Below are 5885 nucleotides of genomic sequence, written 5' to 3'. Positions count from 1 at the left end.
CGGTACCCTCTCCCCAAAGTCATTAGCAAAATCGTCGGTTAGGTCAGGCGGGAAATTTTCGCGGGAGATTTTCGCGGGAGATTTTCGCGGGAGATTTTCGCGGTTAGGTCAGGCGGGAAATTTTCGCGGGAGATTTTCGCGGGAGATTTCCGTTCTCGTAACACGGCATAATTTATCAATTTTCACAATTTTGTTATAAATTTATACTTCCGACAATTTGTTATAACATTGGATATAACAATTTATACGTTTTTACAATATTCTTCACTGGACACATAGGTTTTAACGTTCTCGTTACTTACTCATGGTTAAATTAATTTCGTAGGGATTAAAAATCAAGTTGACCTGTGGTCGTAGATTAAATATAACCATAGTACAGCTAAATTTATCGTGATAAATAATTCCTTTTACACGAATCAAAAATGTATTCAACGTTTGCTTGTAACAATACCATGAAATAAATTATATTATACGTTTTCTCCACCAAACTGGACAAAGTACAACTAGTACTTATCGAAATGATTTTTCTCTCTCGAAGAAATAGAGTTTGTATAGTGAGAACGTATAAATTGTTATATGCAATGTTATAACAAATTGTCGGAAGTATAAATTTATAACAAAATTGTGAAAATTGATAAATTACAATTCTGCCTGAATTTTTGAAATTCAGAAAAACACAGGTAAACTTCCATTGCATTTAAACGATATTCTCCACCAAACTGGACAAAGTACAGTAAATTCTCTACAAGAGTCAGTAAGTTTACTAATACACTTATACTTGAATAAATTGAGGTGAAAACAGTGTAACGACGTTCCTCACCCACCTCAACTCTAAGCACATATTTATCAGATAAACACCTTCCTATTCGCGAAATTTTACGAGTATACACGTACACCACGATATGAACACGTTCACGTTCATTATGTCGCACGTTTGTGGAAAAATATATGGATCGGAAAATTCACTCACCGTTCTCCGTCGTCGTTAAAGGCATAGTCCCCCAAGATGAGATCACGAAGTCGATATCTTGGTGGTAGAATCAGCGGTAAGCAAGGATCTGGTTCGTTCATTGTGCGCAACGCGTCCTCCAAATTGGAAAACTCCTTCGTGATTATTTATTTCATGGTATTGTAACAAGCAAACGTTGAATACATTTTTCATTCGTGTAAGAAGAATTATTTAACACGATAAATTTAGCTGTACTATGGTTATTTTTAATCTACGACCACAGGTCAACCTGATTTTTAATCCCTACGAAATTAATTTAACCACGAGTAAGTAACGAGAACGCTAAAACCTATGTTTCCATTGAAGAATATTGTAAAAACGTATAAATTGTTATATGCAATGTTATAACAAATTGTCGGAAGTATAAATTTTTAATAAAATTGTGAAAATTGATAAATTATACCGTGTTACGATATCGGAAATCTCCCGCGAAAATCTCCCGCGAAAATTTCCCGCCTGACCTAACCGACGATTTTGCTAATGACTTTGGGGAGAGGGTACCGCAGGTATATAAGGACCCGCCGATGTCCCGCGAAATCATTTACCCTTTATACTGGGCCCTAGACACTTCGCGGCGTATTTTGACCTGAAGGTTCTGAGATGTGAATAGAGTGGTCGGGGGCTACTAGCTAGTCTATGTCCACCCTGTACACACTCAGCCTTCTTGTAACACTTGTATACATTAGAATCAATTAGAATTTCTATTACTAATTATTAAACAAATTTTAACAATTACCGGCACTCGCTAGGCACGTAATATCAGACTTTAAATACTCGACTTCGAACTTCGGTTTAGTCATAATTCTATTAATGTTATAATAACGTATAATTTATTAATTTTCACAATTTTATTATTAATTTATACTTCCAAAAATTTGTTAAAACATTACATATTATTATTTATACATTTTTGCAAGTTTCTTTGACAAATAAGTACGTTTCAACGATCTTATTACTTTCTCGTTGTGAAATCAAGTTCGGAGGATTAAAAATCAGGTTGACCCTTGGTCGTAAATTTAAAATAGCCATAGTGAAGGTGAAATTATTATTTTAAATAAATGTTTCTATACGAATTAAGAATCTATTCAACGTTTGTTTGTTGCAATACCGTGAAATAAATTGTATTATATATTTTCTCAGTTTAGACTGAATTTAAAGTTCGTAAGGATTAGAAATCAGGTTGACCTGTGGTCGTAGATTAAGAATAGCCATAGTGAAGGTAAAATTATTACGTTAAATAATTGTTTTTATACGAATTAAATATTGATTCAACGTTTATTTGTTGCAATACCGTGAAATAAATTGTATTATATATTTTTTCTGTTTACACTAAATTTAAAGTTCTGTTTACATGTTATAACAATTAGAATGTAGACGTTTTGCCGTTTCACGGTTTTTCCTCTGTTAATTATGTGTTTATAAATCATTTCAAACTAAAGCAGCACCATGCCCACCCTTAATTAAACCGTCTCAGTAGTTTACCGTAATTAATAATCTATTTTCGGAATTTATACGAGAATTTTTGAATTTTAGTAAATACTAGAGTCAGTGTCCACCCTGTACACACTCAGCCTTCTTGTAACACTTGTATACATTAGAATCTATTAGACTTTAAATTCAATAGACTGAATAATAATTCATTTTAACTAATACCTATTAGAAATTTTCCTTTTAAAACAAATATAAATCATTTTACCAATTACTGGTACTTGCTAGACATTTAATATCAGACTTTAAATATTCTCCTTTCGGTTCTTTTAAATACAATCAAATAATTTCTTCAATTATCGATACTGACTTGGAATACTCCGCTTCGAATAAAATATTTCGAAATTATTTTGAAGGTTTAGGGAAATAAACATTTGAATTTTAGTCATCGTTGTTCTTCAGACTTGTCGAATAGGATATTGAAATGACTTTGAGAGGTTGCTCTTTTGTTACAGCAATTGAAATTAATTTGAAATTTTTCTTTCAGTATTTTTCACATACTTTCTCTGATATTAAATTTTGTTTACTAATAATTTACCATCCAACGAATTTGCATGAATTGCATGTTAAGTAGTTAGTTGATTTATTATTGTATATTGTGAGCAGATTTGGAAAGTCAGTAAAGGAAGATTAAATAAGAAATGCAATTCTGTGACAAATTTTTCCCAAACAGTGTTTTTAATATGTTACACAATAAAAAGTTACATTACGTGGTAAGATACTGTATCTCATCTTATATATTTTACTTTTCAAACATTTGTATCAGACTTTTCTGCGATTTTTCAATTGCATTACGCATTGTTGCAATAATTTCTATCGTTACATTTAATTCTAATTGTTTAGCAGCTTTTCTGCTGCTATCGACCCTACATTTTACTGACACTTGTGGAATCGACCCTACATTTTTTTTTTTTACGTGGAGCTAGGCCGACTCTGTGTGATAAACAATTGGCAACCAAACGGTGGCTCGTTAAAGCGATATATTATGAAATTAAATTAATCACTCAATAAGTTTTAACGTTAGATTGTTTCCTCGATATGGCCATGGTGGTCATCAGTGACTGGAGTGCCTCAAATGTTTCGAATAATTAAAATAAAATAAATGTTGTCAACTAAAAATTTTGAACGTCATAGCGTGCTAGGCATTATTTTCGATTGAAAAAAAAAAAATTATCAAGCATAATACTATAATCTTATTTTCTTGTCGCCGCCTGACAGCAACCTGTAAATCTGGCGCGACAGTGAACGTGTTAATAAGTAAATGTTGTTCAAATTATGTCGTGTTTTATGTCATTTTCATCAGAAAAATCTCAGCAGCATGTTAAAAAAAATTCCAGATGAAAAACTGTAAAATTAAAGAAATTATATTTTTCTATTATGATTTGTCAAGCTGTGAAATCTTGTAAAGGAAACCGACTGGTGTAGCGTTACACGCTTGACTGACTGCGGGCGAGATAACATGGGCGCAGCAATGACGCAGACCTAGGCGTAGGACCATCTATACTGTCACTTGTAGAATCCAAACTTACTGACTCTTGTAGAGAATTTACTGTACATATTACGGAAAGTAACTCTCTTAAAACCTTCAATAGGTTCTACCTTATTTTTCGAAATACATAATCTCGAAGAAAGAGAGGAGAAGAACCGAAACTCTTTCGGTTTATCGGTCTTGGACGTAATAATTCGCAAAAGATGACTTTCCTCGAGTCGTCGACTTTGAATTCGATAGGTTGAACGCGAATCCACGCTCTGATCCGAGATTAAGTTTCACGGGATGAGCGCGCGCGCACGCACGCGTGCGTGAATTTTCCAAGTTTGCGAGCTACAGTCGGTATACATTGGTATCGATCGCAAGTTTCCCGGGCTTAAAGGTTAAAGCCTTACGGTGTAAACGAATCAATAAATAGGGAAAAAAGAGGTATCGTTACGAAAGCAGGGCGTTGTTTCGTTTGATTTTTAAAAGGCACGAACTCAAGCTTTGCTTCCTCTCGGCTCGGTTTTGCGGTGAAAGACGAAACTGTGCGCGCGGTGCCCCGTCAACCGTTGCGCCACTTTCCTGGCTTCTGGTTTGCTCGGCAGGAGGTAACTCGAGGCCACACTACTTTCTGGTTCGGGAAACGTCCGGTTCCGTCTCTCGATCTTCCATCTTCCTACGGAACTTTTGCAAATCATCCAGATGGAATAGGATAATCGTGCATCGGGTGAAACTCGAGCCGCGGCGACCTATTTCGCCACGTGTACTATTATATTATTTTCTACTCGTTCTTCCAAACCGCCAATTTCTCGATCCTCTCTGCTCGGTTAACCGAGATGCGGCTACGTACGGTGTCCGTTGACTACGCTTATAACCCCGTTACTTTTCTTTTCGCTACCATTAGATGTCGTATTAGTTTCGGAGCCGAGAAAAGTGGGTCTCCACTGGGAGCACGGTGAGATATTAAAGAGAACAGTGGTTGTCTCGCGTTTCTTCGCAACTAGCCTTCTCTATGTTTCCAAACGATAACTCGTGGAGGGTGTGTGTAGCACGGTGAGATATTAAAGAGAACAGTGGTTGTCTCGCGTTTCTTCGCAACTAGCCTTCTCTACCTGAAGTGTGTGTACCTGTCATTGACGGAATATGTAACTCCGTGCAGTCGCGGTCTCCTGCACTTTTAAATGATTTCCGGAATGGAAGCGGAAAACGGAGCGCGAGAACTTAATCTCCTCGCGTGGGGTAAAAAGATACTTACACGCATTCTACGATTGTCGGACATGAAGGAGAAGGAAGAGTGATCTGCTGATGGGAAGCGAACACGATTTCGCTGCTTCTGGTGCGTTTTATTGATCGGATAGAGTTGTAAATACACTTGATAAATTCATCGGAAATATAATCGAAATACGCATTATATACAACTATGTACAACGCCGACGTTTATCCTCCTCTCACTGTTGGGAGGAACGGTTTCACGAGTGTGTGCGCTGCAACATCTATTTTAAATCAGCTTAAATCCCAATTCCCGTAATATTCGCTTTTTTAAGAGATGAAAGAGAAAGGAAAATAAGAGGAGAAGGGAGGCGTCGAAATGTGGCGAATGTACGAGAAGGTATTCGAAAGATGGGCGCAGTAAGAACGGACACAAGGAAAAATTCTATCAGGGACTAGAAAACGTTTACTCCATTCCTTATAACTGTTTTCTCTTTTTTTTCTTTTCCTTTTCTTTTTCTTCACTAAAGCTTACGAGCTTGCGTGCATGCGTGCACGCTTTCTTTCTTCTTTGCTTTCCTTTCCTTTCCTTTCGTTCTTCGCGACGATGCATCTTACTAAATATCGATAGAGCTTATCTTACGCCTACGCGATTACACTTATAGGTATCGATATGGATAAGAATCGTTAGACGGGGAACACTTC

This window comes from Habropoda laboriosa, unplaced genomic scaffold, assembly GCF_001263275.1.
Source record: "Habropoda laboriosa isolate 0110345459 unplaced genomic scaffold, ASM126327v1 scaffold64, whole genome shotgun sequence".
Taxonomy (NCBI): Eukaryota; Metazoa; Arthropoda; class Insecta; order Hymenoptera; family Apidae; genus Habropoda; species Habropoda laboriosa.
Note: the sequence above shows the minus strand (reverse complement) of the source record.